The sequence below is a fragment of the Equus asinus genome, chromosome 12 (genome assembly GCF_041296235.1).
Source record: "Equus asinus isolate D_3611 breed Donkey chromosome 12, EquAss-T2T_v2, whole genome shotgun sequence".
Classification (NCBI taxonomy): Eukaryota; Metazoa; Chordata; class Mammalia; order Perissodactyla; family Equidae; genus Equus; species Equus asinus.
Genome location: NC_091801.1, coordinates 78523557 through 78551052, shown reverse-complemented (window position 1 = coordinate 78551052; position 27496 = coordinate 78523557).

Sequence of the window (27496 nt, the reverse complement as noted above, 5' to 3'; positions counted from 1 at the left end):
TTATCATTTTACATATGAGCAGACAGGGGCCCAAGGCCATTGATGGACATGGCCAAGGCCACAGGACCAGCAAGTGAACAGAAAAAACCTCAACGCAGGTCAGCTCACTGCAACCTCATCCCTTCCTGTGCTCCCGTGAGCCTCAGTTTGTTCATCTGTAAAATGAAGGGGCTGGAACGTTTGCCGTTCCAGCTCTTTTGTTTTATGACTTGATATTCGCTCGTGATTGGGGCAGATTTGAAATTACTTCAGAGACCTAGCGTCTGCCAAATCATAATCAAATTGGCTGCTGGGTCTGCAGTCCATTGAACAATACTGTGTCCATGGCTCAGCCCTGTTTGATGATGGCAATGGCGCACTTCCCAGGGTTTCTGGAGCCCGTGGGGAGGCTGGCCCTGTCTCACTTCATTCCTCCCGCTCCACCCAATAAGACACTAGCCTTTCAAAACACATCAGCCTGTTCCTTTTTGATGCCATCAAGACCTCTGCTCGTACAATGACTCAATCAATGTGATTTATTTTAATTGAGAATCTACCAGTCACCTTTTGCCAAAGCATCTGGGCATCTCCTACTTAGTTTCTGACCAGAAAATACCCCGCTAGCCTGCAATGATTGAACAGGCCAGTGAAGGGGAGGGGCCAGTTGTGAAAGGCCATTTGGCCTCAGCCTGACATTTAAGAAGAGCCTGAAATTTAGATTTTAAACTTTTTTTCCAAATGATAATATATACAAATCATTACATGGATTTTATGGTAGTTTTAAAACCAGGTATTTATCATAAGTAAAAACTGATATTACACTCTATTTTTATGTTTTTCTCCTTTTTGAATTTAGTGAAAGAATCAAACAAATGAGAGAAGCCAGGCTCTCCTTAGTCCCTGCAGTGATGGGGTGGTCTGGATTTCACTCATGTCTTTCCTGACCTGTGACTTCAGACAAGTTGCTTAATTTCTCTTGATCTTGATTTCCTCACCTATAAACTTGAGATAGTCCTCTCTATACAGGAATGGGTGCTGCTTGCTTGTTTCTTTTTATCTTTTCTTTTTCTGTCTTTCTTTTCTTTCTGTCTGTCTTTCTTTCCTTCTTTCTTTCTTTCTACCCTTCACTCTCTGCAAACTTGTTCATTTTTTGGTGAAGACTAGCTGAGAAAGCATCAGAACATATATTTACAATTTTTTTAAAAAAACAGGCAAAATATAGAGATTTCTATTATTATTAGGAAAAGTGAAGGTAAAAAAGAAAAATGATGCAAGGCCACAAAATGAGGAAGAAAGGTAGGGAGAGGGGGGCAAGAAAGGGAGATGGAAGAGGAAAAAGGAAAAGCAAGGACCGTCTACGTGCAAGGCAACGTTCTTCCGTGTTTTCCTAACTGGTTTTCATTTAATTCTCTAAAACAGCCCACGATAAGTGACTTCTCATTATTATTTTATGGATGAGGAAAATCAAGCTCAAATAGTTTGCAAACTTATTCCCAGTAACTCTCTTGTGAGTAGAGTGGTCAAGATCTAAACGTAGCATTTCCCATGTCAGAGCCCAGGCTGTCTCCTTCAGGTTGTAGTAATGGAGACGTTGCTGGAGGATATGCTTTGGTGTGGCATAGGGTTGCATCCAGAGTTATTGGGGACACCATGAGATTATTAAGCTCCTGTGGCTGGGGATGGGCGACAATGGGAGGAACCAAAAACAAATTTATCACGTTTGTAATATTGGAAGGAAGCAGTTGTGGTTGTGGCAGTTCCTAGGAAGTTACAAAGGAAAACAGTTTCTTCCTGATACCAGTTCAGGAATTCATAGCATCACAGGAATAGAAGGGAACAAGTCCACCTTCCACTCAATGCAAAAATTCTCCCCACAATCTCACAGACAAATGGGTTCCTATCCCCTGCCTGATCATAATGACAGCTCCCTCTTCACAGGCAGTGAGCAGCCTCTGCAGGAGCATCCTTTCCTAGACTGAACTGATGAAGTCCATTCAGTGGTGATAGCTCTGCCCTCTAATCCCAGTCTCTGCTGGACATGAGGGATGGTAAGATATAGGGTCATGCCTCTTCTGAAGATATTTATACAGAAAAATAACACTTCTTATGACAATTCCTGCCGTGACATGGTCATTTTACAATTAAGCTAATATCATTACCCACTACATGGTAGATACACAGCAGGGACCTTTGATGTCTTGCTTCTCAGAGGACCTGTCTGTCAGGCACCCCCTCCCTCTCTTTCTCTTTGTAATATTGATTTGGTTTTCCTCTGATTAATGAAGTTATACATATTAATTGTAGACACCTTACAAAATGACATAGATAAACAGTTCATTAGTAACTTCTAATTCTGAACCAGGCACTGTGCTACACACACTTTAACACACATTATCTCATTAAAAATTCTCAACAGCCCTACAAGGTCATCTTTATTCCCATTTTAGAAAGAAAGCTTGGGGGATTTAGGTCATTTTCTGAAGTTGCACCTGTGAAAACAGGATTCAAACCCAAATATCTGCCATAGCCCAATAAAGACAATGAAAATCACTAATAACGTGGAAGAATTATGCTGGCATATTTAAATGTATCTTCCTGGCATTTATTCTACCCTGGTATCCATAGGTTTTGTTTTGTTTTTTCATCAAATTGAGAACATCCTGTATGTACTGGACGATGGTAGATATAAAGTACCGTTCAGTGGGTATGCTACTGACTTGGTTACATTTTTCCTCGTCATTGGACACTTAGCTAGTTCTCTACTTGTTTGCTAACATAAATAATGTCGTAAAAACATTCTTATAGAGAGATATTTGTGCAATCTGCATGGTTTTTTTCTTAAAATAAATTCCTAGGAGTAGAATTCTCTTTTAGAAGTACCCGGAGCTGAGCACTGTCTTCCCAATAGGGGTACCACTGTATGTGAGACAAAATCAACTGTGCCCAGGAAATGCTTTACCTTCTTCCAGGTAATTTTATGAAGGCAATAGCCCTGATTGACTCATTATGCCTCATATTCCAGGGTCTGGAACAACATTGGCATATACTCTGCCCTCAATAAATATTTGTTGAATGAATGAATGAATGGAATGAAAGTGACTTCATTGAGCTTCCTTTAGGGGAAGGTTCTTGTATTCTCTGAGGTTCCTGGGCAATAAATAATCATATTTATGAAACAAATGCAGTGAAGTTTACCCTCATGTTTGGCCCAAGGCTGCCTCGTCTCTCCCTGTTCTCCCCTGATTTCCTGTCACGGAGGTGGTCCTAGCACATATGGGAAAAACAACAGGCTTTAGACTCCAAAAGACCTGGAATATAACCCCATTCCCCAGCTGTTAATGTGCTAGTTGTGTGTGTGCCAGCTCTGTGTGTACACATACAAGCACATGCCAGCTTGTTGTGCACATACAAGCTGGAGCAAACAAGTTGGTTGACATCTCTTGATGGCATCCCTCATTGCCACAGCTTGTTAGATTCCACGACCTGTGGGTAAAATTCTCTAACTTCATCTGAGTTAACGAGAGGATAATTGATATGTCTTTGAAGGCAGGATTTGAATTAAAAAAAAGAGAAACGAATCTGGCATTCCTCCACTGAAGGGTAAAGGCTCAGCTAGTTGATAATCTGATTGTCATTTCTATAGCCCTTTACAGTTTATATACAATTTGTACACACATGGGTCATACAATAACCTCATGAGATATACATTATCATTTCACTTTACAGATTAGCAAAGGAGAGTCTTGTTTCTTAACTAAACCTAACTAACTCAAGATCACAAAGGTAGCAAGTGTCAGTACCAGAATCCAAAGCCATGCTTGTCTGAAACCCAAACTGGCATTCTGCCCACTACAGCACCCTGCTACTGACCCCACTACCTGCTTTCCTCCTCACTTTCCCCATCTGATAATGCCCCCAACTTCTGTATTTCCTTAAGGTCACCAGTCACATATGGACATGCTCAGATCCATCGATCAAAGATTCCAGACCACCTCTCCAAACGGCTAGTTCCTGCCATCTGCCTCAGGGACCATGTCCACAGAGAAGGATGAGACAGGCTTGGTGTCAAGTCTGTCCCCACCATAAGAACAAGAAACAATTATTCACTAGGGCCTGGCCTGAAAACATATTATTTCTCAGACACACTGTAGGCCAGCTGTCAAACAGAAGCACTTTTTATCACCAGGAATCTGGGCTGTTTTCAAACCAGTGACCTCAAGGTAAAAAGATTCAGCCAAGTGGCTCATTAGCAAGCCAGAAAGCTTTGAAGCTACCCATTCTGCCCCAGCTGGCTTGCCCAAATATGGACTCATTTAGGAGGAGGCAGTGATGGGTGCCACCTGTGGTGATGAATCTAACCTCTGTCATCTTTATTTCCCGGGGGAGCTCTATGCGTTCCAAGTAGGAAGCAGAGATTTCCTTGCTCAGCCTTGGAATAAATCAAAGACAGCAACTGGGAGTTCAACTTTCATAGAAATGGTGCTATTTTAAAGCAAGGGGCATTCCTCGATCAGTTGGAGATTAGGAATGGCCAGATATCTTGAAGTTCTTAGAAGGGACCAGTCCTGAGTATGGCTGAAATGGTGGTCTGTGGACAGAGCCTGAGAACTGAGGTGTCCAGCAAGGAGACTCGAAGGCAGAAATGAGTCAACAGGTGAGAAAGCGCATTTGCACAACTTAAGTTCAAGAGCAAAGGCTGAACAAAACGGATCCATTTCAGGAAATTCATTCATTCATTTATTCATTTGCCAAATATTACAGAGACACTGTTCTGGGTAATTAAAGTCTATCACTGAACAAAATTGACAAAGATCCCTGTCCTCATGCATCTTATAGTCCGCTGGGCAAAGATAGACAAGAGACAACTTAATCTAAGAAGTAAATAAATTATATAGCATGATTCCATAGACACAAGAGCTAAATACTATGCAAGGGTTCAGAGGCTAAGACAGAATAAAAGATGAAAGCAGGTCCAGCTATGAAAGATAAGCATTCAGAAGCCAGATCAGATGGACCAAGGCAGGGAGATGAAGTGACCACATGGGGCAGACAGAGAGTGTTGGTTGGTTCTGACGCCACGCAGGACATTGTCACACATTCATTCAGTTAATAATCACGTATTGCCCACCTTCTGTATATCAGTCACTCTGCCAAGCACACATATATATGAAAGATGCCCAGCCTCAAGGAACTCACAATCCAGAGAAGTAGTTTTGAATATGCATGGCATCACCTGGGGAAGATATTAAAATTCAAACTCCTAGGTTTCCCTGCAAGGGTCCAATTCTGAAGATTTCCAGGTAGCTCTCCAGAGAGAGGTTTCACAATATAGAGTTAATTATAAATAAGAAGAGCAGAGATAAACATGTGCACAAGAAAGTGTTTAATGCAAACTGAAGGGGCAATCAGCAAAGGCTTTCTGGAGGAGAACTCTTGATTTAATTCTTCAAGGTTAAGTAAGAGTTGGCCAAGCAGGTATGGAGAAGGAGAGTGTAGCAACCAGAAAGGAGAGCTTGAGAAATGGCACAAAGACAGGATGGGTGGCATAGGGAATGATTAGCATTTGGTGCTGTTGGAAGCCAAAGTGATTAAAGATAGTAAGGGAAAGTTAAGCCAGGCGGAGTCTTATTGAACAAACTAGCCATCAGATCTGTTGGTTGTCCATTCCACAAGCTCACCTTTCTTCTTGAAGAAGACAGTAGACGAGACTTCTAATGTGGACTTGGCTGACCCTTGGCCATCATGCTCAGCCCTCACTTCCTTTGTTCCGGTCTAGTATCCGGTCACCCACAAGTACTAGTAAGAGACTCAGAATTTTGGGCTGTTCCTGGAACAGAATCCTAATCCACAAATGTTTGCTAATAAACTCACTCTACAAGCAGTTGCTGGGTTTGGGAGATGCTGCACAGAGATGACATTTAAGCTGTATCTTAAAAGTTTACCAAGGATCCTCTCAACAAAGGCACAGAGTATAAAAATTCAAGCCCCTTTGGGAAACTATGATGGCTTCGATACAGTTGTTCAGTAATGATCAGAGAAAAGTAGGAAATGAGGCTAGTAAAAAGGGCTAAAGCCAGATTTTGAAGCATCTTGAATGTCATGAAAAAGAGCCTGAACTTTATTCTGAAGATAAAGGGACCATCTGTTATTTTGAAAAATTACATAGTGAACGTTTGCTGGTCATTGTGACAGGAACTGAAGATACAACAAGGATGAAGATAGACGTGGTCTGTCTTCTTGGCATTTACAGTCTAGAGGAAAAGAGAGACCACAGTCAAGTGTATTGGGCTGAGTGTCCAGCACCGTCCCTGCTGGATGAGAGATCTGGAGCTGGCCACCCTGGTGAAAGATGAAGGTCTTCACTTCACATCACAACTAACCCTCTAGTGGTCCCAGGTCCTATCTTCTATTCCTGGGGAATTATAAATGGCCTGGAAAACAGAACCAGACATTGATTACGCAAGCAGATCAGACTGAGAACTGGGCAGGGTATGGAATACAGTTGAGTCTCACTTCTGGCCGATCATTCAACAGGCAATACCTAGGCTGCTGTCAACAAGAGATCTTCAGTAGCCGGTCACAGGAAAAAGAACCCGGCCCTGCCTTGGCTTCCACATTGTTCTGCTTCCCTGGTGCTGGCAATGGACACTCTATCCAGTCCAAGAGTAGGAATACTCTTCACAATGATTGACTTTTGGCATCTTTCTGCCTTATTTTGGAAATAGTACTTTTAAATCTTAATAGTCAAATATAGCAAAAAAAAAAAAAATGCAATGCCAAGAAGCAAAATCCACATAAACAAATGATTATTTTCCTTCTCTCCGCTTTCTGAAAGCTCATTATATCGAAACTTGCTAAACAAGATTTCACAGACTGTATTTGCCTAGCTTGTAATTAAAGCACTAGTTTTCCCCAGTCTGAAGTCAAGGAGAGGGAAAAAACTTCGGCAAATTGTTCTCAAAATGGTATTTTTTCTAAATTAGTTGTGAAATTTACATTGTAACCTACTTTCCATTAATAGAGTATATATTTTAAATTTGTGTTACTCTAACTTAATTAGCTATTTGCTACTCAAAAAGAAAAAAGGTAATCAGGAAACCAGGGGATTGAAAATGCACAATGCCTCCATTCAATAATAGAGGCTCAATGATCTCATTAGAACTTTCATATCCAAACAACTCCAGGACTGCAAAGTCTGAGAGTGCTGGCTCTTCTTTATGGGAGAACCCACCTGCTGAATGGCCTCTTGGATTTCTTAAAAGGGAAACAGATGTTAAGACTGCGAACTTCTTTTTTTTTTTTTTAGGAAGATTAGCCGTGAGCTAACATCTGCTGGCAATCCTTCTCTTTTTGCTGAGGGAGACAGGCCCTGAGCTAACATCCGTACCCATCTTCCTCTACTTTATATGTGGGACGCTTACCACAGCATGGCCTGCCAAGTGGTGCCATGTCTGCACCTGGGATCCGAACCAGCGAACCCCGGTCCATCGAAGTGGAATGTGCACACTGAACTGCTGCGCCACCGGGCCGGCCCCACAAACTTTGTCTTAAATGCTGTTAAATGGTGAAATGGAGCAAGACAAAAACTGCAGTTAAAAGATGTCTCAGTTAAGAAAAGGTCTTCTGAGAATGATGGAGTATCTAAACTAACACATAAGCAAGATGCAAACACATTGCTCTCTCCCATCGAAGAGGTATGGAAATTGGCAACAGAGGGCAGGGTTGCATCTTGAATTTGTCAGGACCAAAGTCCCTTCTATCTTGCTGCTCTGGCATCTTCAGCATATAGCTTCTACCTCAGAGTTCAAGATGATTGCTCCACTACCAGCCATCACATCTCCCAGCAGGAAGGAAGAGGGTGAACAAACATATGCTCCCTTTGGGAACATTTCCTCCAAATCACAATGACACCCCTGCTTACATACCATTGGCCAGAACGTGCTCATTTGGACACACTGGACTGTGTGGGAGGATAGGAAATGTACTTTTATTCAGGGCAGGCACCCATTCAGCTAAAATTTGCTAGTTGAAAGTGTTTAAAAATGAAGAATAAAAGAATAAATATTTGGAGTCAAAAATCAGTTTCTGCTGGCGACAGGGTACAAATTTCTTACCTTAAAAGAAACACCCATCCTAGAGACTGGGGGAAAACTAGCTTCAGCAGTTGCTGGTACAGAAAGCCATGGTGCCTCTAGACCCACTAGCTGCTTTCTCAAATGTCATGGAGTCCTCTAACCTCACTTCTATTCCCCTCGCTGAAAAAGAAGAGATGCACAAAGACTGTTTGCACGGCTATGAGGGAGATTTTTGGCTCCTTTCTCCTCCACACTAGCTGGTGAAAGCTTCCTTTGTTCAATGAGAAAGAGTTGAAGTCATTTCATATTTCAGATGGAATTTTCATACATAATATTCACTTTGATCCGATTAAGAGACACGCCTGGTACAGCTATTCATGCTCCTTCAAATGACATTGGCAGGCTGTAGACAGGCAAGAAAAAAAGAAGGGGTTACTGTCCATGGTGAGACATCAGGGCATTTTCCAGAGGAGAAAAGCCAGGCATGCCAGGAAGCCAGCTTCTGGGAATCCACCCAGAGATTGGTTGCCTGCTCATCCTGCTGTTCAGAGGGAACAGCCTCTCTTTTTACAGAAGTTCCATCCTTTTGTTCTTACAGATTCTTCAGTAAATACCTATTCTTGAGAGAGGTAAAAAGGCAACAACTAAATGTCAAATCTCATCCCACATTCACGGCATGGATATAAGCGGAAAAGTCAGGGTCAAGTGTGGCTTTGTCAAAAGATAAAAACCCAAATTCTATAGAAGAGGGGTATCAGAATCAGAAAAGAAGAGCAGAAATGCTGGGTGACATCTTCCAACCTCGTGAGTATTGTTCTGTGTCCTATATTTGTGTATATTATGTTCAATCGGTTTTTATCATTTCAAAAATAATCCTTGTTCATTTAAAATAATATGGAAAATAAAGCAATACAAGAAATAAACGAGAAAGTAAAAATCCCCTATTTGCTATGGGAGGTTCTCACTAAACTACACTTTATGAGGCTTCTCTGATCGATAAATGATGTTTCCCTTTACTTTTCAGGTGGAATTTCCTACTACTCTTGAGGGAAATATTCTAAGGTCTAATGAGCATTGTGTGTGACCCTTGGAACTATACTAAATATAAGGATACTTCTAGAAACATGGGCAGTCTAAGATGCTATATAGAAAAGGCCCTGCCTGTTATAAAATCATGTACGTGCTGAAAAAATATAACAAACTGTTTAACACAAAAATGAGCTCAAAAGAAAGAAAGAAAATGAATTCCGAGGTTTCATAATAAAGGAGAGATAAAACCAGCATGACAAGCCCAGACTGATGCTGGGAGGACCTTCAGAGTTTGGGACCAAGATGTATGTCATAGGTGAAAAGAACTGGAGGTCTGCTCTCCAGGAAGACATGGGAGATACGCTTTTAGGTCCATGAAAGTAAAGAGCTGGAACTGAGTTCTTGCATAAATTCTAGATTCCTAAAGAGTTTCCCCTTCCATGAAAACTTTCCTCAATGAGCTGGGAAATAACAAGGAAGCTTGACTCTGTAAGGGTATCGGATGTTGTTAAAGGCACCAATGAGAAACTGAAACATAGGCCTGTGTCTTTAAGATCATAAATGAACATTAAAAAGTAGTCTGATAGTGATGGATATATGTCATCATACAGTCATCCAAACTTATAGAACGTACACCACCAACAGTGAACCCTAAAGTAAACCATGGATTTTGGGTTATAATGATGTGTCGTAAATGTAGGTTCATCAACTGTAGCAAATGTACCACTCTGGGGAGAGAAAGTGATAATGGGGGAGGCTTTGCATGGGTGGGGCAGGGGGTATATGCAAAAACTTTGTACCTTCCTTTCAATTTTGCTGTGAACATAAAACTGCTCTAAAACAACAAAGTCTTAAAAAAAAAAGAGAGAAAAATCTAGTCCAGTCCTTTGAAAACTCAAGACTCCTCCAGAAGTTATTGGGAAACTCCCAGCAGTACTCCCACAGAGGAGAAAAAAAAAAAAAAAACAGGTGAAAAAAAAGAAAACTAAAAAAAATTAACGACCACATAAAGAAACAAGCTACCATGATGGATCAATAGATATAATGAATACAAGAATTAATGCCACAAGAATTGGCAAGAACACCAACAACCACCCCCCCAAAAAAACTGAAAAAGAATATTAAATAAATATATTAAGGAGATAAAGGAGATTAAAGTAATATAAAAAATAAACTAAATAACAATACAGTGAGAAAAAAAACAAGCAATTTTGAAGATGTCCAAGACAAGATTTTCACTGATCAGCCGAAAGCTATGTAGAATAAATTGAACCGAAATTTGACATTATCGACATAACTTTTAGTAAACTGAAAGATCTGATGGAACCATCATGAATGAAGAGATAGAGATGGAATATCAGCAGTACAGAGATAGAGGTGGAGACTAAGAAAGTCCAACATACATCTAAGAGGAGTTCCAAGTACGGAGACTGAGAGGAGCTTACAGTTGAGGGAACACAGACAAGAAGTCATTCAGCTTTGAGCAAAGAGATGAGTCTCCAGCTTGGTGAATGACAAGCTCTCAGCAAGGTGAACGTAATGACATTCTAGTTTCACCACAAAACAAAACTACAGATCATCAAGCAAAAACAACCAGAAAAAATACAGATAAATTCCAGGAACACGGAATAGACTGCCAGTAGACTTTTCATCAGCAGCAACAGATGCCAGAAAACAATGAAATCCTATCTTCAAAGTACTGAGGAAAATAGCTGTGAACTCAGAACTCCAGAGCCAGATAAATTACCATGCAAAAGTGAGGACAAGGTGAAGACTTCTTTAGATCATTTCTCATAGGCTCTGACTCAAAATTAAAAATTAAATTAAAAAATTAAATTAAATTAAAAATGCATTTCAGAATAAAGGAGTAAAGGAAAGAGTAAATAAAGGAGTAAAGAAAGAGTGGAGCGCAGTAAGTACAGGTGAACAAATAAAATCTGTAAATGTGGGTTAAAGGAATTACTTTGGATTAAGCTGCCACACATTCTTTCTCACTTTACTGGAATGTACTCCAAATTTATCATTTATTTTAGGAAAATATTTGAAAGTTGGTTTGAATTTGTTGGCCTAGCAATGTTTTGTTTTGTTTTTCCAAGCAACCACACTTTTTTAAAAGCCCCTGTCCCATATCAGGCAAAGCAAATTTAAATAAGAATTAATTGTAAGAATAAAAATTGTAGGATGATAATTTGGATTGGTTTAAAAACAAAGTGAAACTTATACAGTTGCATGTAATATCAGGGAGGAGAGAAAAGTATTGATTAACTTTAGACTTTGTAAGAATACCTACTACAATTGAAGAGGTCCATGAAATAATTATAATAATGTTTAACTTCTAAACAAAAATAAGTGAAACAGATTTAGATAAAACTCGGTCTTTCTGGAAGAAAGTGGAAAAAGAGGGAAATAAAATAATAAAAAAGTTAAAAATAAGATTTAGAAATAAGTTCAAAAATTAGCCTAATCACAATAAATATTGGATCTTCAGATTTGACTTTTTAAAAATATGTTACACTTATTCATACCTAAAACAGATTTTCTTATTTCAACAGATATTGATTATCCTTCCACAAGTCACTGTGGATACACCAATGAGCAGAATAGATAATGCCTTACCTGGATGGAGTTTATATTTTGGCAGGGTGAAGTAATAGTAAACAGCAACAAACAAATATGTAATATCAAATATAAATAAATCTGGAGCAGGTTGAATAGCATTTCCCCAAATTCATGTCCACCCAGAACCTCAGGATGTGACCTTATTTGGAAAGAGTCTTTGGACATATAACTAGTTAAGTTAATGTGGGTCATACTGAATTAGGATGGGTCCTAAAGAGTCGGAGAGCACTGGCAGAGACGCACACACAGGGAAGAGGACACATGAGAATGGAGGCAGAAACTGGGGTGATGTGCCAACAAGCCAAGGAACACCCAGGATTGCCAGAAAGCACCTGAAGCAAGGAGGAGGCAAGAAAGGATTCATCCTTAGAGCCTTCAGAGGGAGCGTGGCTCTGCTGGCACCTTGATTTCCTCCCTCCAGAACTATTTCTAGCCTCCAGAACTGTGAGAGGATACATTTTTTGTGTTAAGCCACCCTGTTGAGGTACTTTGTTACAGCAGCCCTGGGGAACAAATACAAAGTCTTTTTGAAAAATAAAGCCTGTTTAGGGTGTAATGAGTGGTTGTGGGGCAGGAGTCCTAGGTTAGATAGAAATGCCAATGGCCTCTCAGAGAATTGAAATGTGAGTAGGGAGTGAGCCTTGAGGAAGCCTGGGGGAAGGAGGCTCACATCAGAAGATAAAGCACGTGCAATGGCCCTGGGGAATAAACATTCTTGGCATGTTCTGTGAGCAACAGGGAGGCCAGTGTGGCCAGCAGACAGGATGAGGAGCAGACTGATAGGAAACTCTGACAATTGCCAGGAGTCTATTATATTGGGCATTGTAAGTGGTGGTAAAGAGTTTGGATTTTATTGTATGTGTTGTTGGAAGATCTGGAAAAGTTTTAAGGCAGAGAGCATACTTAGCATATTTAATAAGGAGTAAAGGGCCTAGTAAAAATGAATCAGGGTATAAAGGTTTTTAATAAAGGAATAAAGAAACAGAAGAACGTATGCCAGGCAAATATTAACCTAGAGAAAGCCAGTATAGCCCATTAATGTCTACAAAAATAATCAAAATAAGTGAAAGAACTAGCTAAATCATGATAAGAGAAAAATACATAAAAGAAAACAGTTGTTAAACTCTATTATCAAACAATTTAACCTCAAAATAAAGTTGAAGAAGGAGGAGGAGGAGGAGAAAGGAATAACAAAAATAACAAATACACAGAATAGGAAAGTTTGAAACATTTCTTTCAAAAACTGAAAGATCAAGGAAATAAAAAATAAAGATATCAACTGTGAAAAAGTCAATTAGCTAGTTCCATTGTGAGTACGCATATGTGCATAAGTTTAGTTAATTCATATAGCCCTATACCCAACAAGCAGAGATTATACTTCTTTTGCAAATATGTATGGAGTATTCACAGAAGTCAGCCATGCAGTAAAAGATTAGCATCACATTATCCATATTCTCCAAACGTCATGTAATAAAATTAAAAGAAAAAAATAAAGGCAGGGGAGACTCTGACTGGTCTGTCTCTGAGTAATAGTCAACACATATTGAGTATTTAATAAGTGTCACAGATATTTTCCTGTGTTTTATGTATATCAATTCATAACATGCCCACTAGCGCACCCATCTCAAGACAAGGAAACGAGAATAGGGAGTTAAGCAACTCATCAAGGGCCCATGACTTGGTTGGGTGGGAATCTAGTTGGCTCATTCTGTGTTGCCTTTTCATCGATTTGGCCAGTGTACATCCTTTTTCAAGCACAGGAGGGGCTGATGTTCCCTTTTATACTGAGAGGCTGTGCGTAGATTGGATATGAGTAAACCCTCTGGGGCTGGATCGCTTGAGTCTGATTTGAATGTAGACATTAAAATGGAAAATCTCAGTCTTCCCTCCTGTGAATCTTTCTTTCCTCTCACACAGAACACTTCATTTCTGACACTTCGGATCACCAAATGTAGGGTCAGTTTTCCCACGAGTCACTCTCTGTGACACCAGCTGGGTTTCTTATAATTTAACTCAATTCTAACTCTATTCACCTGCGGATGGTATCAGATTCCCAGAGCTTAAGGGCTCAGTCCCATGAGACGCTCCCCCCACCCCCCCTCCCCCCCCCCCCCCCCCCCCCCGCATCAGAAGCCAGTTGCAAGTAGTAGGTACCCACAACTTCTGTCAGACTTGGCTACAAATCGGAGGTTCCCACGCCCCCGTCCTTAGGTTTGATTAATTGGCTAAAGCAGCTCACAGAACTCAGGGAAACACTTACTTACGTTTACTGGTTTATTAAAGGATATAATAAAAGGCATAGATGAACAGCCAGGGACCTGAGCACAGGAGCTTCTGTCTCTGTGGAGTCGAGATGTGCCACCCTCCCGATGTGGATGTGTTTGCCAAGCTGGAAGCTCTCCAAACCCCATACTATTGGGAGTTTATGGAGGCCTCCTCACGCAGGCGTGATCAATCATTAATTGCATTGCCAGCCCTTCTCCCCTCTGTGGAGAATGAGGGGTGGGGCTGAAAACTCCAAGCTTCTGATCATGGTGTGGTCTTTCTGGAGACCAGCCACCATGAAGGAGCCATCCAGGAGCCCACCTCATTAGAACAAAAGATGCTCCTAGGGCTCTTATCACTTAGGAAATTAGAAGGGTTTTAAGAGCTCTGTGCCAGGAACTGGGGGCAGAAACCAATATATATATTTTCCATTATCTCACAGACATCAAAAGAATAATTAACTTCCTTTGACTTAGTTTCCTCACCTGTAAAATGGGTTTAATAACAGCACCTGCTTCAAAAGTTTACTGTGAGAATTAAATGATTTAATACCTGTGGTACATTTTTAACCCTGTGGGGCCCATGATAATTACCTATTAGGTGTTAGCCTTCATTATGATAAATGCCCATGTCTCTGGGGTTCCATGATCCACTTTATTTTCACTACACTCTCCCTTGGGCAATTTTTAAATTTCCATTAGTTTCAGCTACTCTCTGTATACTGATGGTACCCATCTTCCCCCAAATGACCACACTAGGGACCATCAAGTTGTGCCATGCCCTCAGTCCTGATTGACCTCTCAGTCCTAACTATTCCATTTCCTTAAACTATCTTTCCATTCAGAATCATTTTCATTACTCAAGGTAAAGGGCCTCACCATCAAAGATATTTACTGATCCATTCCCTTCTGCTTTGCCCTCATTGCTACTGGCCTCTTTGAATCACTCATTATTCCTTGTATCAACTATTTCAATATGCTTTTAACAAGCCCCTTATGCCTCCAGCCAGTGCCTTTCCAATCTACCCCAAATTCCTTTTAATTTTCCAAGTTATTATCAAAATTTTCATAATAATATGAGTTAGTTTAATATTTTCTCGTAATTTAACTCAATACTATTTATCTAGTTTACTCATTCAATAAGTCTAGCAAGATTTATCTAGGTAGGATGTAAATTAAGCACATCACTTCTCTGCTTTCAAATATATCAGCCATTCCCCACTGCTACCAAATAAACCCAAGCTCCTCACAATGGTGTTCAGGGTCTGCCAACAGGATCACTGGAGACAAACACAATTACTTTGAATTCCTTAAAGAGACTGCTTCATGTCTCCATGCCTTTTTAGATAGCTCTCACTCTACCTAAAATGCTTTTTCCTCTCTCATCTGTCTGTAGAACACCTACCTATAGATAAAATGACAATCCAAACAGTATAGTTCTCATGATATCTTTTCTACTGATTTGTGTTTTTCTTTTTGCATAATACTCAGTCAACATGGTTTATAAAAGGTGTGATTAAGGTCTCATAAATTTGTGTTTTTGTGACTTTTTGTATAAAAGTGTCAGCAAATCAGAAAAGAATTTGTTGGCTGATCCCATATCTTGATGTGGGGTTTGCACAACCCGGTGAATGGTGGGTTTGAGATCTTTCTAAGGGAGACGGGGCAGTTCTTTAAGCTCTAGAGGACTAGGCAGGGAGTTCTGGATTGTTTGTTTCAAATCCAACCCTCATGGACTCTGATTTTGCTATCTGAGTTTGTCTGTGACCATGTAACTTAATATCCTAGCCTGCAGGAAAGGATTGTCCAAGCAGCATTTTCTCAAACCAAATTTGGAGAGTCAGTCAATGAACAAATCAGAAACCTAGATTATCTTTCCCTGGTAGTGACTATAGGTCTGAAAATATTAAAGGGATTTTTAAAAAGAGAAAACAAAATTATACAAGTAAAACTTAAGATTTATGCCTAGTGCGTAGGATAATGATGAACTTGAACAGCTGTGTGTTCAGGAAACACAAAGTAATTGCACTTATCTTAGGCACACCAGGCTTCTTTATCCAAAGTAAACCAATCCAAAAGACTCAAATGGCATAGATCTTCCTATCCATGCAACACAAGCCAAGTGAGCCAGAATCAGGCCTGGTCTTATGCATCACAGGGGTGGTGCAAAAGATATGAGAAAAAGGCTGTAGTCACTGTGGCTGAGCCCCTGGGTACCAGACACCACACGGCATATTGCACATGGATCAACTCTGCCAGGATGGCCGCGCTGTTCCCATTTCACAAAGAAGGCTGCTGATCTTCAGAGAAGGTGAGAATCTTGATTCAAGCCACACAGCTTATAAACCAGATGTTGTGAAAACTACATGTAGTAATGCCTATAAACTGCTTAGAAAAATGACTAGCACATGGCATACATTCAATAATATTAGACATTAATATTATACTGGGCAAAATTTGACAGTTTGTAAAGTGTGTATGATGCATGTAATCATGGTGGTGAAATCACGTTTCAGAATAACATCAAAGAAGAAAAATTCTAGAAGAATAAGCAAAAAAGTGTTAGTGAAGAGGAGTGTTAGAGATTTGGTGAGGAAGGAAGACAATTTAATTGTATATTCTTCTGATAGTTTAAATTTTTTAGCATATGCATGTATATGTTTTATTAAAAAAAACCTGTCATTCTTTACCCCCCTGTAGATTAAGATCAGAATATAGATTCGAGTTCTAGGTCTAATGCTCTCAGTAGAAAAGGATGACACCTTGAATTGTAATTCGGGCTGGGGTGGTTGTGCCCTGGGAAAGAAGGTTACCCAATTATTAATCTTCAACTACTCAATCGTGTGCTTCTGCCAACTCCCGCAAGTCCATACCATATCCAGACAGCAAGCAGGCGGGAATACTGTCTTCCAAGCTCTCAACCTCAAAAAAAATTTTCCCAGAGATCTAGTCAGCTTAAAGAGGTTACACTGAACCTCTGCTTTGTTTGTTAAATCTTAGCACCATGTGTATAAAGTTTTGTTGAATTACTTTCTTATTTTGTTTCAAATATGAACCACTTCATCATAATCGGTAAACTTTTATTTATTTTTTTATGTTCCATATTTTTGTTTCTTGTTTTTAAGAGCTTTATGGGGGCATAATTGATATACACTGAATTGCACATATTAAGTGAGTACAATTTGATGAGTTCGGACATGTGCAGATACCCATGATACCATCACCACAATCAAGATAGTAGACATAGTATCTATGGCTAAAAATACAGTGTTGTGTACTTCAAAATTTGTTGAGAGATCAAGAGGGTAGAACTCATGTTAAGTGTTCTTAACACAAAATAAAGGGCACATGGAAACTCAGGATGCTGTTGGATACGCCAATAAACTTTTATTGAATAAGAGATACTAACACTTACTGAGCATTTTCTAACCTATGAGCTCAATCCTATTATTGTTTTTGATTTAATAATATAAAATGGAAGTTTAGGCAATTAGGTGACACATTCAAGGTCACACAGTAAGCAGAGGAGACAAGACCCAAACCCAATCTGACTGACTCCCAAGGCCCATATCTCAACACTGCACGATGCTGCACAATAAATGAAAGCTATTCCTGTTTTTAGCCATTAACTGTTTTTAGAGTCATTGAATTCTCTCACACCTGTGCAAAATGTCTTGTGTCCCAAAAACCTCCAAAATATCTGCTTTATTTTTTTCTCTTCTCAAATATTTGACCATTACATGTAGACAGTGCACAGACCGCTGACCTTTCAATTCATCCAATCATGTTACTATGGAGCATGCCAGTGTAGATATTGACTCAGAGTGCCCTTGGACATGTTCCTTCTCTGTGTCCTTTAAGGGCTCCCAGGGTAATATTTTCTGTATTTTGAGTTGAAATGATGAAGGGTACTTATTCCGAAATGAGACTAAAACATATGTTTCTACCTCTCTCTGTTGTATCCCCGGAATTTGGAACTCCTTCATCAACTCTGAATTAGTCTGGAGGCTGGTGAGATCCTATTCTTTTTCTTTCACCATATAGCAGTGAAAAGCCTGGCTCTGGGCCCAAATTGTATCATATTTCCTCTCAATTGGAGTTTTGCTTTATTCCTTCCCCTCCGCTATGAGAGTGATTCCCTCCTAGAGCTGTGGTGCTTGGGTGCCATATAAATTAAAATTTAATATGTGTTATTATGATCACTATTATTATCATTACTGTTATTAATAATGTTCTTTTTGGCAGCATTTGGAAGCCATTCCAGCGGTGACATTTGGCTCCCGGGATAATGGATCTTTTTATGTACAGGCTTGTAGACTTGATGCCTGCTGTTTTCATTGCAGCGACAGCAATTTCCTGACATCAGGAGGGCTGCAGAGCTGGGAAACTCTGCTAGCCTTGGTTGTATTTTCCAACGTGAACCAAAGCTCTTTGGGTGACCAAGATGGAAAGACTCTGCCATGGTCATTGATGGAAACAATGAACCCATGCAACTATTTTCTCATTCACTCATTTAATAAAAGTTCATCATTCCCTTGTAGATCACATATTTTATTCCTTTTATAATAAAATATAGGCCAAGCACTGCTGAAAATGCTGGGGATAATATGGTGAGCAAAAATCACTCTTCCCGCCATCCTGGAGGTAATAGTCTTTCAATCACATGTAAAAGACAACCAAGACAAGTGCTATGAGAATCAGATATGTGAGAGTGATGGGGGGGGCGGAATTTGTAGGTGTTAGTGAGGATGACTCTGAGTAAGTGATACTGGGGCTAGAATCTTAAAGCTGAGTAGGAATTAACCAAACACAGGAAGAGAAGAGCATTCCAGAGAGACAAAGCAACGTGTGCTAGAGCCCAATATGACAATGAGAAAACCTCCCAGCCCTGATTCCACTCGAGGAGGCTGTGCTAACAAAGGCATCTGATGAAGGCTGTCAGGCGTGAACTGGAGTAAGAGGATGTGAAGTGAAACATATATGGACACTTGTCAATTCAACCTTGCTTATACAGTATGGAGACAAGACATGGCTAATAGTTTGTTAAGTTCCACATGTGAGAAAAAACATGATTAGTTTTCGGAGAAGAAAGAGACAGTTTACAGCCATCAGCTACTGAGAAAGTTCCCTGGGGCAGGTAGAATTTGAACATAAATGCTGCCAATCCAGCTTCTAGGTCAATGTTGGGCCTAGACGGTATTGGACTGGACAACGGCTCCAAGAGTTCAGTTTGGGCATTAGGACAGAGCATGCATTAGCAGGCTGCAGGCTATGAAGTCAGAAAGGGTAATCAGAAAATAACATTCGGGGAGAAGATGACCCAAAAGTTGTCCAGCCAAGTTGTGGTCCACACAGAAGAGCCTCATTGCAGGTCAGTGGGCTGGAATCCAGGACACTCGGAAAAAGGAACGTACAAAGCGGAAAGTAGAAGATGAGTGAGAAAAACCTCCCTGGTCAGCAGGAAGTAGCCCAACACTGTTTTGAGCTAATGTTGCAAGCTCTGACTTGAGCGAAGAGAGAGCCAGGAAAGATCCAACCAGTCTGGATAGCTTTCCTCCAGCCCAGACTCAAGGCCACACTGCTCTGGCAGGCAGAACTTTGACAAGCATCTACATCATCTGATTTGCAACCTAATGTTACTTTATTCCTTTGTCTTATTTTTATTTATTTCCTTGTTTTTACCAAACACAACTTGCTTGGCCCAACTTGAGTTTTCCAACCCTGATGGTATGAGCAAAACAGCGGCTATGGAAGGAGAACTCTCCGGAGTCCAATATGTAATGGCTACATTTTTCATGAGCCTGAGGGTTCTTGGAATCATAACTCCCAATAGTTAAGTATCCTCCGGAAAGTAGCGCAATGGAAAATTACTTTTTTCTTTGAGTGTTTAACCTAATTTATAGAGAATAAATTCCCTTAAACGTTTTAGAGATTTTCTGATTCAGACTCACTGCTAAGTTACTCTGGAAGTTAAACTCAAAATTGTTCTCTCCTATTTTCCTGGTAACTAGGAATCCTGAGAAGGCTGAGCTGGCACGTTTCAATGCTGCTGTATCTGTGCTCAAGACATGTGCAGCTGCCTCTTCTATTCACATTTCCTTTGTATAGAGTGAAAATGCTTTCAAAGCACTTTTATTTTCTCCTTTGTCCCCACCATTCTATCACCAGGGAGCTCTTTCTAGTCACATTCTACTACAGGTGATGAAGCTGTAGGTGTGTGATGAAGGAAACTCCCCAAGGCCCCAGAGACAGCCCAGGTCTGTCTGATCTCATGTCCTGTGCTCCTTCTGCTTCATCATGAAGAATTCCTCTCCAGTTTGAGTGCTGGAGAGCCCTGTGCTCTTAGTGGTCACGGCCTTCTTGGGGATGTGAGAACACTGTGGAGATAGATACTCAGAGGGATGTCAGGTGTATCAAGTCAGACTCTCCTGCCCCTTCACTCTGCATCACCAGGGGAAACAACTGTTTGTGACAAAACCACCTGGAGCTTCAGATAACCTATGAGCATATAAACTCTAGAGGCTCAGTTTTGGTGATTATCATAATTTGGCTGTAGCCATTCAATCATTCATTCAAAAACAAATTGCATTTATTTCTTGCAAGCTTTTTCTGAGGCAGCCACTTGTCTGTCGTTATTTTCTTTCAAGCCCCAGCCTAACTTAACTAGATTAACATCTCCCCAACTGGGCCTCTAGAGGTGCATTTAGTGCACGTAAGCTTGCTTCTGTATCCACTTTACACAAGGACAGAAACTTGGGATCAAGTAAACATGCATTAAGTGACACACTAAATGTAAAGTCCAAATTAGTGAGCAGTCATTCAGTCTCAGGAATCTTTCTTGCTCTCAGTGAGATAGACACCTAATATATGCTTCTTCCATCCTCGTTCTTCTAGCTGCTGCTCTCGCCCCTTCTGAAATCATACCTAATCTCTCATTTTGTGTGTGTGTATCCATTACCTTTTTATCATTAAAATAGGTGATTTTAGTACTTTCGTCTTTTAACCTTCATCTTATCTTCACAGGTGGTTGATCTGCTACCTTTACTATATTTTTACCTTTACCAGTGATTTTATTGCCTGTTTTGCTGGGGGGGGGGAGGTTTGATAATTTTCTTATCCCTATTTGTGATCATTGCTTTCCCACTTAAATAAGTCCCTTCAGTATTTCTTGTAGAACTTGTTTCTTGGTGATAAACTCCTCTAATTTTTGCTTGTCTGGGAAGCTCTTTATCTCTCCTTCCATTCTGAATGATACCCTTGCTGGATAGAGTATTCTTGACTGTAGGTTTTTTCCTTTCAGCACTTTAAATACATCATGCCATTCTCCTCTCGCCTATAGGGTTTTGTCTGAGAAGTCTGCTGATAGCTTTATGGGCTTTCCTTAGTATGTCACTTGTTGCCTTTCTCTTGCTGCATTTAGGATTCTCTCTTTATCTTTAATTTTGGATATTTTAATTATAATGTGTCTTGGTGTGGGCCTCTTTGGGCTTATCTTGTTTAGAGCTCTCTGTGCTTCCTGTACTTGAATGTCTGTTTCCTTCCTTAGGTTAGGAAAATTTTCTGCTATTATTTCTTCAAATAAATTTTCTCCCCTTTGTCTCTCTCTTCTTCTGGGGCACCTATAAGGCGAATGTTAGTGTGTTTGATATTGTCCTAGAGTTCCCTTAGACTGTTCTCATTCTGTCTTTTTCTTTTTTTCTGTTCAGTTTGGATGATTTCCTCGAGTCTTTCATCTAGCTCACTGATCCATTCTCGTGTATCATCTACTCTGCTATTGAGTTCCTCTAGAGAATTTTTCATTTCCAGTATTGTATTCTTCATTTCTGATTGTGTCTTTTTTTATATTTTCTAGTTCTTTGTTGGTGAGCACACTGTGTTCATCCTGTCTTCTCCCAATATTGGTGAGCATCCTTATGAGTTTTTGTTTGAACTCTTTGTCAGGTAGGTTGCTTATTTCTGTTTCATTTAGTCCTTTTTCTGGGGTTTTGTCCTAGTCTCTTGTTTGGAATGTATTCCTTTGTTTCCTAATTATGCCTCTTTCTCTGTGCTTATATCTATGTATTAGGTGAGTTGGCTATGTCTCCTGATCTTGGAGAAGTGGCATTATGTAAGAGATGCCTTTTGAGGCCCAGCAGTGTGCTTCCCTCTTGTCACCAGTCCAAATGATCCAGGAGTGACCCCTTTGTGGGCTACTTGTGTCATTCTGCTGTGGCAGGGTTGCTCCAACTGCAGGTACCCAGGGTATCTAATCTTTCCTTCCCTGGCCAGCTGTTTGTACAAGTGGTTTGGGGAGCCTCAGCACCATTAACTACAAGGTCTAACAGCATAGTCCTGTTGCAGTTTTCCTCTTAATTGGGTAAGTATCCAGTGTAGTTGGTTGCTAGGCTCAGGGGCATACAGTTACTAGAGGCCTCAGGCCTACAAGACTGTTGTCAGTTCTCTTAGGAGTGCAGCTGAGGGGGGCTGGCCCTAGGTGTGGGAGCACTCAATTGTTTCAGGCTTTGGAAGGTGGGACTGATCCTTCTTATGGCTATTTGTGAAGCACAGGTCTTCTGCCACCAATAAGTGTCACCCCCCCCCCGCCCCCCACAGGACCACACACACTGTCAACATAGTCCTGGTCCATGCACACTTCCCAAGCCCCTGGAGTGTATCCTTATGCCCCACTGCAGAGGCCCCCCACGTCTCCACCAATGGCCCCTACAGTTCACTTGGTCCTCACACAGGCCCTGCTCCACAGAGGCAGACACACTACCCTGCCTGTAGAGGATCAAGGCACCCAGTCAATGCAGGCCAACAAGTAGCCTGGGGGCTTGCTGTTGGGCGGGGCCAGTCCCTAGAGAGGGTTGCCTGCCCTGGCTAAACTGGATTAAATCTGTGCTCTAGTAGGTGTGGCAGACCCCTGGGCTAACAGGCCAGGGGAAGAATTTCAGTGGCAGCTGCCAGGGTCTGTGTCAGCACCTTGGACCAGGTCACAACAATGGCCACCACCAATGTCTCAGGCTCCAGAGAGGTCTCTCCTCTCACCAAGATGCACCCAGAGCCTACTAGGTGAGTCTCTTTTCACCAAAGGACTGTCAGCCTTCTATCTGGTGATTTTAGGTTGCTGAGACAGGTGAGTTTGTGTGTGGGCCCTTTAAGACCCGGGTCTTTTTGGCTTTTGTCTGATAGCTTTTCTGGGGGTATCCCCACTGCAGTTAATAGCCAGCAAAGCCAGATAATAAGACCCTCGTCTCAGTTGGGCTGAGTCTGAAGTATGCTTATAGCAGTATCAACCCCCACTCTGGAACTCACTCCTCCAGGGAGGGCTCCATACCTTAGGGTGGTTCCCGCCTGGCCAGCTGAGAAACTCTGCTGCTCCTGAAGGTGGCTTTTTTTCTCTCCATAAGGAATTTCTGCCTCTTCTGCCTTAGGACTGACCCTTGTTGTGGGGGTTCCTTTTATCTAGTTTTCAGTTTTCCATCCAGTGTAATTTTTCCAAAAATAGTTGTAACTTGGTTGTGTTTGTGGGAGGAGATGAGTTCAGAATCTGCCTATGCCACCACCTTGACGAGATCTCCCTCTCTTATTCCTTCTAAGACTCATCAAAATGTATTCCTTTTGATCTCTTTTGTTATATGTATTTGTGTGTAAATACCAAAATGTGTGTAAATATCAGAAATATGATCTCAGATACCACTCTGTATGTAATTGCAAATTCTGAAACATATTATAATACTATGACACGTGAATCCTCATCTGACCAAAAAGTAGGTGAATGTAGATAATGAAGCAATGTCCATTTCTGGCACTTTCACTTGTCAAGTGCCTTGACAGACCCTCTCCCACTATGTGAACCATCCTGAAGAGCATATGCCTCTTAAAGTAGTATCCTTCTCCCAAAAGGTAAGGGATATTTTCAATTATTTCTCCATCCCAAGTAAGAAAGGTGAAACAAAAAAAAAAAGAACCAAAGCTAAAGTACTGTGCAGATGAGGTCTACATTTTTACAGGTAATTGGGTTGTTCCCTAAAGTCTGGGGCTGTAACTGCACACTGTCTACATGGGAGCCTGGGACAATGTTGAGGTGGGAGATGAAAGCCTTGGGTTCCAATACTGAGCCAAGACTTTTAAGGGATGTTGAAGTGGTCTCTGGCTGTTAGCAGCCCCTGGAAGCCAGAAGAAACATGTAATCCTTAGAGGAAAGTTTCCCCAATGTCAGCCTTGCAGATTCTGACAAATTAATATCAAGCAATTATCTCAAAATCAATGATCAGAAAGTACCCTGGATGCCAAACCACCATGAAGGAGAGTCAGCACAAACTAGAAAAAACGCATTTAAGTCTCCAAGAATTTCAGTTATTGGAATTGTAAGATAGAGAATATTAAATCACGATGTATAAAATGTTTAAAGAAGTAAAAGCATCATCACAAAGATGAGCAAACAAGACAGTACCAGGAATTAAGGGACAGATATAAAATATACTCCAACTTCTAGAAATGAAATATATTTGTGGAAAATAAAAATTCAGTGAATAGTGATTTCACCATGGCCATGCGAGAGAAATTATTATCAGACTTCTCCAACTACCCTAAACAAATATAAAATACAAAATAATAAAAAAAAAAATGAGGCATGTTTTTAGAAACTGGAGAAGAGGTAGATGAAGAATCTAGTCTTAATAAGAAGAAAAACTCCTGATCTGAGGCTGTGATGACCCTCACCTCCTGAGTACGTGTTCTTAACCACAGAGCAGGGCCCAAGCACAAGCCAGAATTGAGCTGAGTGGAGATAGCATACAACGTTGTTTGTAGATGCTGGAAGTTGCAGGGAAAGCCACCAGAGAGGGTGGAATTGTCCACAGAGGTGGCCCCAGAAGATGAGTGAGGGTGATTATAGGTCTTAGCAGAAAGTTAGGATGGACATTTACAGGAGGAGACTTATCATGCTTAACAAATAGTAGCTGCTGCAGGGCTGAAAGCTGAAGAGAAATCTAGAGGTTACACAATGCCAGGAGATGTTGGAGTTCCAGATCAGCAGAGAGGAGAGAATTTACTGAGCAATTTGGATATTCAGGTGAGACCCTAGAGAGGCTTCGCTTTAAGAATTAGGCCTTCCTTAATAAGGACCATTCCTTATTAATAAGAGGGGTAAGGGGAAACAGACACTTTTTTTAAAAAAGTATAAAAACAAACACCACAGGATTAAGAGGATAGAATCAATACTTTGACTGCCTTCTCTTTAAAGGAAGACCACACAATGCACACTTCCTACAACATACCACCCACCCAGCATACCACAAAAATTTCTAGACATGTGAGGATGCAAGAAAATATGACAAATAATTTAAGAAAAAGAAACTAATAGGAACAACCACAAGATAACATGGGAGACAACAGCAGAGTAGAGCTTTAAAAGAGCCATATAATATACGTAAGGATATAAAAGAAAATATAGACATAATGAGTGAATAGATGAGGGAATCTCAACAAGGAAAAAACTAAAACAGAAAATCTAGAAAGAAAAAAAATAAAATATTAGAAATAGAAACTGTACTGGATAGCCTTAACGGCAGATTGGAAGAACAGAAGAAAGAATCAGTGAATTTGAGGGCTAATTGATATAATGTTGAAGTCAATGAACAAAGTGGAAAATGTGTTTTTTTTTTTTTTTTCAAATGATCAGGGCCCTGGGGAAATTTGGGATAATTTTAAGCAGTCTATCATATCAGACTCCTAGAAAAGAGAATAAAACTAATGAGGCCTAAAAAATATATAAAAATTAAATCAAGGCCAAAATTTCCTCAAATTTGGTAAATAATAATACAGTCAAGCACCACATAACAATGTTTCCATCAATGACAGAGCACATATGTGATGGTGGTCCCATAAGATTATAATGGACATGAAAAATTCCTATCACCCAGTGACATCCTAACCATTATAACATCACAACACAATGCATTACTCATGTGTTTGCAGTGATGGTGGTATCTACAAACCTACTGTACTACCAGTCATATAAAAGTATAACAGTGCAATTATGTACAGTACATAATACTTAACAATGATACTGAGTAACTCTGTTATTGGTTTACGTATTTGCTATACCATACTTTCTATTGTTATCTTAAGGTGTACTCTTTCTACTTACAAAAAAAGTTTACTGTAATATAGTACGCCATGTTATACCAGTCGCAGCCTCATACAACTCATGTTTATTGAATCTCTTGATTCCCTAGTTTTCTCTTGTGCTTGATTTAATCTCACATTGTTTTGTTCATCATGGCCCCTAATCATACAAAATCCACCTAATGCTGCCAGTAAGAGGCCACATCGAGTGATTGACCCAGAAGCAAAGTTAAGAGTGATTACGGACTATAAAAGTAGAAAATGAGTGATGGTTATTGCTTGCCAGTCAGCAGGTCCCATTCCACCATAGCTACGATGTTGAAGAACCAGAACAGAATGACAGAATTTGTTCAAGGATCTGCTTCACTGAAGGCAAGAAAACTAACAAAAACTTTGAGAAGGGCCTATAACAGACGTGGAGAAACTTCTAATGATCCTAATTGAAAGCAGACATAGAAGGGTATCCCTTTCATCACCACAACGACCATGCTGGTCAAAAAGTTTATTTGTGATCTTGAAAGAAAAGGCTGGCCCTGAGTACGATGGTGAATTTACAGCTAACTCTGGGTGTTTTAAATGATTCAAGAATCATTATTCATTACATAATGTGAAAGTGAGTGGTGAGTCTATGAGTGTGGATGTGGAGGCAGCTGAAGGATTTTTGGAAATTCTAGATAAGCTGATCGTGAAGGAAAATTACTTGCCAGAGCAAATATTCAGTATTGACGAAACTTCTCTATTCTGGAAACAAATGGCTGAAAGGACTTTCATTTATAAAGAGGCCAAGTCAATGCTGGGTTTCAAGGCTTTTAAGGAGAGAATAATAACCTTGCTTGGGGGCAATGTTGCAGGCTATAAATTGAAACTTTTTGTCATCTGGTACAGTGAGAACCCCAGGGTCTTCAAGCATACGAATAAGCACACAGTGCCAGTGTACTAGAGGAGCAATAAGAAGTCATGGCTGACCCAGCTCCTCTTCTAAGATGCCCTCCTGAATTGCTATGCCAGTGAAATGGAGAAGTACTTTTTAGAGAATAATACACCTTCCAAGATTTTACTTATTGTTGATAATTCTCCTGGACATCCTCCTTTTGTTGGTGATCTTCATTCCAATGTCAAAGTGGTGTTTCTCCCTCCAGATATCACCTCTTGGATCCAACCAATAGGTCAAGGAGCTGTAGCAGCTTTTAAGGCCTACTATCTGAGGAGGACCTTTGCTCAGGCTATTGCTGCAACTGAGGAAGACATTGACAAGGTACTGATGCAATTCTGGAAGGATTACAACATCTATGACTGCATCAAGAACCTTGCTTGGGCTTGGAGTGATGCCACCATGGAATGTATGAACGACATCAGGAAGAAGACATTCAAGAGGTCCATCCATGACTTCAAAGGATTTGCCAAGGATAAGGAGGTTGC